This window comes from Falco cherrug, chromosome 1 (assembly GCF_023634085.1).
Source record: "Falco cherrug isolate bFalChe1 chromosome 1, bFalChe1.pri, whole genome shotgun sequence".
NCBI lineage: Eukaryota > Metazoa > Chordata > Aves > Falconiformes > Falconidae > Falco > Falco cherrug.
This window is the reverse complement of record NC_073697.1, coordinates 26621742-26634453: the sequence shown is the minus strand read 5'-3', so window position 1 is coordinate 26634453 and position 12712 is coordinate 26621742. Positions and strand designations below refer to the sequence as shown.

Genomic DNA, 12712 nt, shown 5'->3' with positions numbered 1-12712 from the left:
CTGGAGTTGTGACCTAAGCAGAAGCAGAGATCAGCAAGCCTGTCAGCTTGCAGATCAAAGGCAGAAAGATACAAAGACATTAAGTTCAATTACCTCTCGTACACTGCTCTGCACTGAGAACTAGCAGCTAAAAACAAAAATACACACACACACACACACATACTGTTTGTATTAAAAATTCTCTTACTTTCATCAGGTGATTATTTAACAGATGAATGCTATCTGTAAAAGCTACCTCTAAGGAAGATGCTTAGCAAAAAGCCTGAAGATGGATGCCTCTTGCTCCATTACATACAAGGCTCCTATTAATAAACCACTCTCACCAAATACCAGAAAGAAAAAAATTAATATAGAGGCCTCCTCTCCTAAGTACTGCTAGAAGTTTCAGGCTAACAAGTACTTCCTCAGGTTTTGAAAAGCTACACAAGCAAAAGTAAAGCATGTGACAAGCACTTTTAGAAACTGTACTATTTTAAAACCAGGATTAAGCAGACGTAGCAATAAAGGCGACAAAAAGCAAGCATTTATAGCCAAGTGCCACACCACAGAGAAGCAGGCAAAGACCTCTAGCGAAGAGTCAGATCAGTCCAGACTCCAGTAAAAAATTAGTGAGCAAGCGCATGAAAAAAATCAACACAGCTTCTGTGAGAGGAATCCTGCCTCACCAGCCTCACCGACAAGCATATGCGTAAAGATGATCTGATCGACACTATCTACTTGAATTTTTGAAACCTCACCAGTGAAAGCTTCTGAGGAAACAAACTAGCAGCAGAGTGTGATGAAAGGCTCTTTCTAGGATAAATGTTGCAGAAACTGGTCATTTACTTCTACCTCTATTTTCTATCTTTTAAACAAAGGGACAATAGTAGACTGCTCACTGGAAGTGGGCTTTTAAAACTAGGGAAAAGGGAAAGGGCAATTAGGAGAGAAAGCTTGATGATCAGAAATTATTCAGCAGCACTGGGATGAGCCCAACACCCTAACAACAAGCTATAGAATGACCTCATGAAACTTTGTGACTGGACAATAAAAGACTAAAGGACAATCAATGCAGAAAAATATAAACAGATGTCTATAGCCAAAAAAAATTAATTAAAAAATCCTACCATTACAGCAGAAATAGTAAGTTTAAACTGACTGTTATCATTCAGGAGCGAAATCTCTACATTATGATACAGAGTCTGGGCTGTTGCAACTACTTCCAAGTCAGTCCTGTTTGTTTTCATACAAGTTTCAAGTTGTTATTTCAAAGCCAACCTAAAACAAAGAACTCTCTGGCTGCTGTGTACTTATCCTTAAGAGTTGAAAAAAATGTGCAATTCTGCTATATACAAATTTATTATCCTGATGTAACATAGACATTCATGCCTCACTGCTTTCCATTTACCAAACTGAACTGTAATTTTAAAAAAATTACAATTTTAGCCTGCAAATACCGTAACTAAAAAAATGTTACGAACACAGAAGATATAAGCTAAATGAGCTTTAGAATTTGTCTTGCTAGAAGAGAAGCACAGCATTAATACTACAGACAGCTTCCTGTCTTTAGGAAAAAAAGGTAACAGGGAACATTGCTTTTCTATAGCAATCTTTTGTGACAAGATTCAAAGAAAACTTTGAAGTGTTTGGAAATGACAGATTTGTTCCCTAAACCCCAAAGGCTTAAAACCCTCAATTACCTCCTGTCCTCATTGAAAAGAATACCTTGAGATCCCAGGCTTTTAATGCAACACCCAAGGGAAACTGTCTTTATAACACAGTCCCTGTCTGGATTCAAAGAGAAGAACCACCATAGTGACAACTGAAAGCAACATGACTAGCCAAATTCAGTTGGGGCACGTAAATACGTGAGGAGGAAGAATCCAGCTGTAAGAACCATCCTGCTGCTGAGCCCTCTCCCTCAACCTGGGAGGAAGGCAGCGGCCATTACCACTGTTAGGCATGAGATGGTAGGCCTGCTAGCACTCAAACAGCAGCAAATGCCCTGCAAGGGCATTACAGAGAATCTCTGTACAGCACAATTTAAAAAGCAGGAGGAATCTAGCCACTGAAGCACTGGAGGAAAAATCTCCTCATGTTGTTCCATGTGGAAAACCACACAAAACTAAAGATCAACAGTGCTCCTAAATCATCTTTTTAGGACAGCTACCGGCTGTCTACTACAGTTCAATGGTTTCACACCCATACCCTAGCTGCTCTTTACCTGTTTGTTTTTATCCCAAACAGCTGTAACAGCAAGTTTTGGGTTTCTTTTTAAAATTGTTTGTTACAGTACCCCTGTTCTTTTACTGAGCTTAAAGGTAAGAATCCACATGCTGGTGCCAAACCTGATGCTTGCCTAAGAGAAACTTGCAGACAGCTAAATCCTGGATACGCACGTAATTATTATAACGTTCCTTTTAGAAGCTAACATACTGAATTCTGTGATATTCAGGTACTTCAGCTGGAGTGTAGCAAACGATACTATGGGAAAACAGGGTGTAATCGTGGAGCATGGTGTGTCTCAAGTTCCTACAGAGACTAGTACAAACTGTCTCCATTTTGAAGTTACTGTATAATTTGGTACACACATCTCCCACAGACGAGTTACTGCAAGCTGACAGTTCACACTGTTCCCACCAACTTTGCAATCCTCTACAGGAGCATAAGCCAGAGAAAAAATTGGCCTTGTTAAGTGCACCACTTAACACACATACATACAGTTTAAAGAAACACACCAGAATGTCTCAGAGCAGAACTAGATCCTAGATTAACTACACAAACATGTTACTTAACAACATTCCCAAAAGCATGCATAGCTGCATTACAAGATGCTTTCTATGTCTAGAAGACACATGAAAACATGATTCAATTCCTCTTCCAGCAGGCAGCACTAACCAACACGCTGAGTTCTCTGGTGAGGAAGCACCATCCAAACCCAGTGCTACATCTGTTCAGCACAAAACAAGTGACGCTGGCTACTATAATTTTACAAGGAAGTGCCCCAAGTGGATACCAGCTCCCGAACGTGAACGTACCATCAAGATTTACACACCAAAACCTCTCAACATGAAACACTGAGGTCCCCACAGATTTGCATTCCACAGAAAGTTGGGGTTTGTGTAGCCAAAGCAGCTAGACATTGAAACATTTAAGCAAGTAGCCTCGGCAGATCTTTAGCTTCTATACGTGTATTTGTGAAAGCCACTTCCTCACTGCAACAGAGCTCCCGACAAGACCTTTTTCAAGACTTGACACTCATCGCGTTGGAGGTGGCCAGGCAGAAAATTCTGCCTAGTGCTTAGTGTGGGCCTGCAGCTCTCACTTTGGTGCAGAGAAGAATTTCAGCTCAGAACTACTGTTTTGCAAAAGATCACAATCCCTCACATACTTCAGAGCAGGAAGGCTGCTTTGTTTTTCATTTAACATTGAACACCCGAATTTCAGCACTTTGAAGATGTGTGTTCATATTAGTGGGAAGAAACTGGAAGAAGGTGCAGACTTTTAGCGTCCCTGCCTTAGGCAAATTTATACCAAAAGGTAATAGATACCAAATTCTTTTTAAACGATTTCTCTTCTCTAGGTATTTAGCTAATCTTAGCTGGAGATTGCACTTTTATAATACCTATCTTGTCCAAAAGAAAACTGAACCAGCAAATCATGAACTGCAGGAATTCACAGGCAAATCTATTTCCCAGACTTGGGTTACATTTGCTTGAAGATTACTAGCAAAACAACAAACCATCCCTCTAGAAAGGAAACTTTTCAGCACCTACTTAAACACATTTCATTTATTTATTCCAAATATTTTCCTCAAATCATCCCCAATTTATAAAGAAAAAAGAGAAGTAAAAAGATAAGGACCAATTTATTCTTAAGGAAAGAACATTGATTACTGCAACATATTTCCAGGTGAAAAAATATTTCTGCTAGTGTAACAAATTAACTGCCTAGAGTAGAAAGCTACCCAAACACACCTGGACCTCTTCAAAAAAACATTTAATATCATATTAAGAACATTAAGGATGAAAAACTTGGAATTATCAAAAACTGCTCAGGTTTGTGCACTACTTGGGGGACAACCTTCATGCACAGTGAACTGAATGGTCCCCAGAGATAGATACATACCACTCAAATTTTCTATTAGGCATTTGTTCGGCTGCTTAGCTTTTTCAGAAGCCTATGTCATAGCTTGTGTAGTCAAGGCTGGAAATCCTTACTTATTCTTTCCACATCATATTTTGATTTGCTGGAAAGCACATACATGGACTTATTTCTGTGAAACATCAGTCAGAAATCATGTGACCTATCAACTCATTCCTCATTGTACCACTTAAAAATAAATTCAGGGGCAAAAAAACCCCCCATCACAACAGAAAAAAACCAAACCACAAAATAAAGAGCTTACTGCAGTACCATCTTAAAATTCTGCCCAATGACAGGACAGAAAGATAGAGAAATCTGGTTCTTCCAGTTTTCCCAGTTCTGGAGTATACCATTTAAAACAGACATGTTGTGCTTGCCTGCAGCCATGGAGGCTTCTCTCCTTCCTTCAGCCTTGCCGCCTGGCTTCTAAAGGACCAAAGGCAACCCAAAAATTTCAGTACTCACACACCCAGTATTAGTATGTACACCTTAAAGTTATATCTTCAGCCAAACATACCTATGTGGATGTTTTTGCTTCCCTGCCAAGTTTAGGAAATTTCATTTACATTTCTCAAGACGCTCAACCATACATCATACAAAACTAGGAGAAGTCCGCTGAGGGAAACAAAAGTTCATCATTTTCTTGCCATTTTCAATGCCTCCTAGGCCCACCCTCAAGAAACAAGTTATTGCTTTATCTGCTCCAAGAGGCTTATGCTGAAGACACCACTTGGCACACCGATTTCCTATGGTGTTAGGCATGTAAGAGGAAGCAGAAAAAAAACAGTCACTAAACAGATTTGTGCAGTCTCAGATTGTCTTCTACATCTTTTTCATTTGAGCACGTAGCATCGCAAGTTTGGGGAAAGCCCAGAAAGAACAACTGGAGTTAAGTTCCACTTATGTCTGTGGAATCCCCAAGAAGCTTACAGACGCCTGCCCTATACCACTCAACTTGGGGCTAATTAAATCAAAATAAGGACAGTCAATAAAGTGTCAGCAATTATTTCTTTCCTTACCAGAACACATAAGAAAAGAAAAAAGTGGCATAATGGTTACATGATAATTTACACATGTAGAGTTGCTATTTGCACAGAAACAAAGATCGGAGTAGGTGAAAGAGGTTTTATTTTCCTAGAGACTGGGTTGCTAAGAGCATGGAAAAAAAGCTAACAAAGACACAGACGTAGGCAGCAAGATATAACAGCAAATGCAGAAAAGTTTTCAGTATCAGAAGGGAAAGAGTCCAAGGTCATCAGCACCTATCGCTGACGCTTCCAACTAGTACAATTCTAAAACTTAACCAACTAATCCATCTCCTAGCATTTTCTGCAAAGTAACGCTTTATGGGTAAAAAGTAATTCTCAAGCCCACTCCTTTCTATGGCTGGATCTCAAGAGTTTCAAATCATGACAGAAGCAAAAAGAACTACTGACCTCTAGATCATCAGCAAACGACTGTCAAAGAGTCAGTCTTCCAGCAAGAGTAGGAGTTGCATTTGTCTCCTTCCCTCCTCACTAGTCTGAGAAAGTGTGACTTCTCACTGAATTGTGGAGGAAAACATGCCGCTATTTTAATAGTAGAACAAACAATAAAAATTCAAAGAGAGGGGAAAAAAACTTGGTCTCAATCCTGTTATTAAGTTTAGGGTCAAGAATGGGTCATCCTCCCTTTCCCGCTAAGGTACTGGTTTAAAAGACTGCAAGGGAAGATGTGGAGAAGGAGAGAAACACAGACAGAACAAGAAGATGTCCAAAAAAACTATTTTGCTGGGCCAGAAGGGCCACCATAAAACATTCTTAAGGCTGTTGCAGTTTGCTCTGTTTACCCAATCTTGAATTACCAAGACACACGCAAGCTTCAAAAAATTCAGCTTAGAGAAGCCTTCCAACATTGATATCAATCTAAATGTTATCTATACATTATGGGCTTATAAAAAGGGGGAAGAAAAGAAGAGCTTTAAGATATTCCTGCTGTGGATGTTCTTGCACATTCTCCAATTCTTACTCATTCCGGTGGAGCCAAAAAGCAGACTGTCAGCCACATGACTCAAGCTGTTTGGCCTCCAGTCCCAGCAAGTGCTAAGAGCACAGAGGCACGTTGATATGAAATATAATTAACCATATTTTTTCCATAACATCACAGAAAAAAACCCTCTATCGGAGCTTAGTAATAGCTCTGGGGGAGATTTGGCAGAGGACAAAACAGGAGCGCTCTACCGCATTTGCATGGACTTGGTTCTTCAAAGTCGGTTCCTTCTTCTCGGAGGAAGTTAGCAGGTTCATTCACTGGAGACTGGGTGCCCCCCTGCCTTCTGCACCTCACAGCATTTCACCCTAGGAATGAGTAGGTTTGCTCCATATTTTTAATGCTACCATAAAGCCACAAGTGTTTAAAACAGCTATCCCTTGATCTAACCTCAGCTGTAAAACACCGGCCCACCCAGCAGACTGAGAGAATCACACACTCCCCACATCCTTCCGCTGAAGTAGTCTGATACACTGGGTGGTACGGACTGTACCTTTCCCCCTTCCCTCCTCTGTGAAGGTATAGGCCATGCCAAAGCTGAAATTAATTTATCAGATAAAATGGGAAAGGCAGGTACTGAAATCATGCCACTTCCCTCCAAGATCCTTAAGTGTATTAAGAGAAGGTTAATTCTCCTTCAAGAATAAACAGATTCATCCCTTCCTGCATCCTCCCTCTCAAGGAGTATCCATGAAATACTCAACCACAACTCGATTCATAGAAAGAAAGTACCCTCAAAGAAATTTCAACCCGTAGGTTATCGCATAGCCGTTGAGAATCACAGCAGAGTCCATGAGGCCTGCACTGGGTACACAGCCATTCTAGCAAAAGAATCAGAGAGAAGATTTGAAGGAAGAATCAAACTGCATATTCAGATCCTAGACAATGAATGAAGGCTTGCTTTCGGCAGATTTCTTGTTTTCTTCCTGTACACAAGAAAAGCCTTTAGATCACATGTACACATATGTGAAAACCCCTAACCAATAATTTAATTTTAAAGATGTTGCACTTAACATTATAAATATGTATCTGCTTTGGGATTTGGCATTTCCTGTATCTCCAATCACTGATATACATTAGAAGAATTAGGTTACCATTAAGTGCAGTCATGAAGTTCCATTCTTTCTATTATATTTCAGTGGGATCACTTGCAATACCAAAATCAACAACACTTAAAAAAAAAAAAACAACAAAAAACCCCAACATTGCCTCCATCATTTTTAATGTCCCATTTTAATGGCTTGTTAAGAAAGACAGGACAGCCAAAGACCTAATATTGACCCATGTACCAAAATACCTGTTTTCCATAATGTTTGTAAAAGGAATATGTTTTATTTAGACCTGATTTCTTTCCCAAGAGAAACATTTGTATGCATGAAAACACAGAAGTGTTTAAGCTCACACTTCCCGAGTAAAGGATCAGAGGAGGAGTAGCACAAGAGCATCAGGTGCCAAAGAGAGAAGTGAACTTTAAAACTGTGTTTGGTAGGACACTCATAGCTATAACATTTGAAAGCCAACTGCTCTGCAACTATCCAAAGCCTAGAGTTTGCAGAAATGAAATGAGCTCCCCCTTCTGCTTCATTTTTAACTTTCTCTGACAGACAGGGGCAGTCTGTAAGGTGCCTCCCAAATCACTTTGTACAAAAGAAAAGAGAACGTTGTAACATCTGTCCAATGGCTTAACACATGCTCCCAGGACAGCTGGCACCAGGGTTTCACTCCCTTCTGTCTGATGAAACTTAAATCCAGGTTTTCTACCACCCAGGAGCAAAGCCCAGCTTTGCCATTTGGTGTTCCACTCCCACTCGCACTTGTACGGAAGAAATATTTCTGGGTTCCTGTCCCTGCTCCAAAGGCCAGTGCTGGTGTATTAATCCACAGAAAAGCAGCCCCAGGAGTAATGCTAAAACCCAGGACACCCTCACCTTCTCAGGCACGCCTCCTGGCAGATGGGCTAATTAGTCACCCTCATACTTCTAGGGGGAAAAAAAAATTAAAAAAGTTACACATGAAATGGACCCATTTCAGAGCACAAGGATCCCACACTCCATTCCAGAGCAGCCCGTAGCTGGACATTATTCCTGGGACACAGCAATATCCCTGCATAGAGGTTGCTACACAGCATTTCTAACACTTGCCCGAGTGATGCAGCCCTGATACTCTAAATGGAAGTAGCAGCCTTACCTCCAGAGGAAAGTTTTAACATGGAAGGTTCCAGTTCTTTTGCTTGGGTTCCCCACCCACCCCACCCCCCTTTACCATTGCCGACTCATACCACTAAGCACACAGACGAGAGCGCAAGGGCTGTGAATCTTAAGTAGAGGGAGGCCTCTCCTGGTTACACCAGGTAAGGCACCAAAAACCCGAAGCAGAGAAAGTACGAGATCCCTGTCCTAAAGCTGCTCCCCATTTCAGCCGCTGCTCCCCCAACTGCAGGCTTCAGCAATTCCCTACGCGGAGCACAGGGAACAGAGACAACTCACAGCTACAGAAACCATGCCAGTGACCAGGGCAGTACCAAAGGCACCTCCTCAACCCGGACATAAGCAGAGGAGGAGTTGAAATGGAAGTGATTTACAGTTTTATTGGTGTTGCTTAGTACTCAATCTTGTGGGTAGCAAATACTCAGGTGCCACTCAGAAGTGACTTCAGATCCATGTCAGAGTAGCATAGTTCCTTGGCAAGCAGAGGCCACGGTAATCTGGCAGTAGAACATGAGTATAGGTGCCATATAGACATCAGGAAGTCCACACAGCCTGGCTCCAGGCTCTGAAATACAAAAGCAGTTACAACCTGCTTAAAGCATCATAAGGCAACACTGTATTTCCAGTTGAAACAACTGACCCTAAGTTGTTTCCTGTCAACCAGTTTTATTTATTCTGTGCACACTCAGCTGAAAAAACACAGCTCTTCAAGCATCAATGCTACAGAAGTTACAGGATGTTTTTGAGGAACATGAGATTTTTCCAACACAACCCTGGGTTCAAGCCCCTTCATTCCATATCCCAAACAAACTCACGTACATCCTTGTAGCAAAGAACAGATGGCGTGTTGTGCTTCTATTTGCCTCTCAAAGTCTGTGGTTCACTGTTTTCTATTAACCCATTTCTTTGTTCTTATCAAAAAAAGCCCAAAGCTCTCTGATGGTACCCCTTTTCTGTGGGAAAGCAGCAAGTATTTTAAAGGAACTAGTCTTATTTCTATTTACTTTCCCCTACCAATTATCACTCAACTTCAGATGTGATGCTAAAACCAGTGAAGTTTAAGACTGCTTCACAAAGAGTCCAAAGGAGGAAATAAATGCACTGTCTCCAGCACACCAAAATCCGTTTTCTGCAACATGTAGTCAACTTACTTTTACCATTTGTAAAGAAAGTCCCGTCAATCCTACCAAGTACATCCCTTAACTGATAATGCTATTTAACTAAGCAAGAGGCATTCAGAAAGCAGAAATAAAGATTCAGAGGAAAACCACACTACCATTCTAGATATTCAAGAGAAAATACTGGCCCTTCTGATCAGAAGCAGCTTTGCAATATGGTGTAATACATAGCTACTCTGAAGCTAATTTTTTTCAAATTAGTCAAGATGAGCCTTCCTACACATGAAGAAGATTAATTAGTTCTCGAGCAAACCCTGACCACTATACTTAGGAAGTACAAAACTAGAGAAGCATTCTGAGAATGACCACCTTTCTTTGTGCTCACCTTTACTACCACTCTAAATCATCTATTGAATTCTGCCGTGCTCATTTATTGTTACTCCACAGGACCTATACTTGGAAGTATTTTGTTGTGGCTAGGAGAACTCTTCTCAGTTACTAATCTTTGTGTAAGGCTTTGCATTTCCAACAAATTACAGCCTTCTGCGAAGCCATGGCAGTAAGAGGTTGCTAACTAATACAGTAAATTGTGTAAATTAAGTGTTTATGACCTTTGACAGACAAGCTCTAAAAATACAATTGCATTACGGAAGCCTACAGCAAACAAAGCAGCTATGCATAACACCCAGTGGAACACTATAGAGCTGAAACGCAACAGAGACAATATATATTACGGCTGTTGGCTTACTTTATTACTTTTTAGCAACTGGAGCTTGAAGCTGTTGTTGAGCAATACCAAGGGTATACACAATTCCTTAGGGCTCAGTGTGTTTCTATCAGTAAGGCACACAGGAAGCACACTAGCTGCGGGAACTCTCTTGCTATGAATATCAGCCACTTGCGGCTATTTCCAAAACCATTGACACAAGGGTTTTTTTCCCCAAAGAGAACACAAAAAAGTAATTTACCAGCTAACTCCTCACAGCATGAAAGACTCACATTGTTTTTCCTCGATGGGGAAAATTATTGTGGATGCTATTTTCCTGTCAACTCTTTTGTATAGGACAGCAGTATCATGGCTGTAGGTGGGGGATGGAGAGGGGCATCAAAGCAGAAATCCTGAAGGCACCTTCCTACGGAGCTTTCTGTCATAGGCAAAAATAATCTGAGCAGCCAGAATTAACAGTGACAGTTTCTGAGACCTGTGCAGCCAAGTCCAACTTGAGGAAATTTTTTTCTGTTCAGAGAAAACCACAGATCAATTTTTGCAAGCAGGCAATTCAGAAGCCCTGTCACGGCTTAACCCTAGCTGGCAACCATGTACCACACAGCTGCTTACCCGCTTCCCTCACAATGGGACAGGGGAGAGGATCCAAAGAGTAAAAGTGAGAAAACTTGTGGGTTGAGATAAAGAAAGTTTAACAGGTAAAACAAAAGCCACACACGCAAGCAAAGCAAAACAAGGAGTTAATTCGCTACTTCCCATCGGCAGGCAGGTGCTCAGCCATTTATAGGAAAGCAGGGCTCCATCAAATGGTTGCTTGGAAAGACAAATGCCACAATGCCAAATGTCGCCCCCACTTTCCTCCTCCTTCCCCCAGTTTATATACTCAGCATGACATCATATGGTCTGGAATATCCCTTTGGCTAGTTTGAGTCAACTGTCCCGGCTGTGTCCCCTTCTAATTTCTTGTGCCCCTCCAGCCCTCTCACTGGCAAGGCCTGAGAAACTGAAAAGTCCTTGACTTAGTATAAACATTACCTAGTAACAGCTAAAAACAGCAGTATCCTATCAGCATTATTCTCACATCAGAACCAAAACACAGCACTGCATCAGCTACACTCTATCCCAAGGACAAGCATCTCCTGACACAGACATCTGGATAATCTGCTCAACCAAAAAAGCCACTTAACCCTGTGAGTCAGCCCTGACATTTCACCTACACACTAATGGGAAACAACACAAAGAACAACCAAACCAAAAATGACAGAATAACCACTCAAGCAATGAAGGACACAACTGTGCTGAGAACTCTGATTTTAGTTCATTTGTACTCATCTTCTCAGATGGAATCACTATAAGAGTAATTAGTAATTACCAGTGGTTTAGAAATATACTTTACATTAACATTACAAGACCAAATCGTCAGTCATTTGAGTTCAGTTCTTACTCTCTTGATGTCATCAGCACTGTCACCATCAGCTTCATCTGGCTGCACAGCACATGTGGGCACGAGCCACAACAGTGTCTAAAGTCTAAACATGTAAAAAAAAAAATCCTTTTTGGCTTTATTCAAATTATTAAGCCTTTGGTTTTGCAAAATTAATTTCTCCATACAGTGACACGAACAGTTAATTCTTTAAATGAAAAAAAAGTCACCTTATGCCAGGAATAAAGTTTGATAGAGGACTGTACATGAAGTATGGCAATAGTTTAACTACACAGCACACATGTTCTCAGCCTGCAAATGCTACGAAAGGCACTTGATATGTGCTGTTAAATTATTAAATGATAATTTCATCATAGCACAAAGAGAGAAAAGCACCACTGGAGAATAAAGCTGCTCAGTGGCTCTACTATTCAGGAATCATGTTGACAAAGTATTGTAATAGTGTTATTTAGCTTGTTACAAAAAGCAGTATAATTGTAACAAGGCACCGAAACAAAATTTTTCACTATTTACAGGAGTGATTCATTTATTTTTCGCAAGAGGCAAAGAAAAGAAGAAACCAGAAAAATAAACCACTAAATGTTTTAAGATTTACGGACTGGTTAAACAGAGTGGGGAAGGTGCCAAAATAAAAAGGTAGGGGGAACTAGACACAGGATACAACAAAGCTTTATCGCAAAGCACTGAATTCTCAGTGCAACATGAGTTTTCATGGAAAGTGCACGCTGTAGCTATACATACTGTAACAAGCACGAGATGTGAATCCAAGACAAAACCAAAGCCTAAAAAACCCATGAAAATTGCACATGGACTGCTTGAACTGCCTTTGTCAGAGACTTCTGGAGAGTAAATCAGCTCTTGCCTCAAAGGCTTTTGGAAATGGAAGTAAAATAGCCCACACAAAAGAGCAGACACCTTTTAACAATAGCCAAAGAGATCCTCATCCATTCCAAGCCATTTAAATTACTTCCTAAGTGCTAGTTCCCATAGACTTTTGCATGATATGCTTCAGCAACCCCAGGTAAACAGAGCACTCCCACAGCAATCCCAGTCTCCCCTGACG

At 40.8% G+C, this 12712-nt stretch overlaps 1 protein-coding gene across 1 annotated transcript in view; it reads right to left on the bottom strand.

Moving 5' to 3' along the window:
- CFAP299 (cilia and flagella associated protein 299) overlaps positions 1-12712 on the bottom strand; it is a 226819-nt gene that overhangs the window by 209936 nt on the left and 4171 nt on the right. The window lies entirely within an intron of this gene.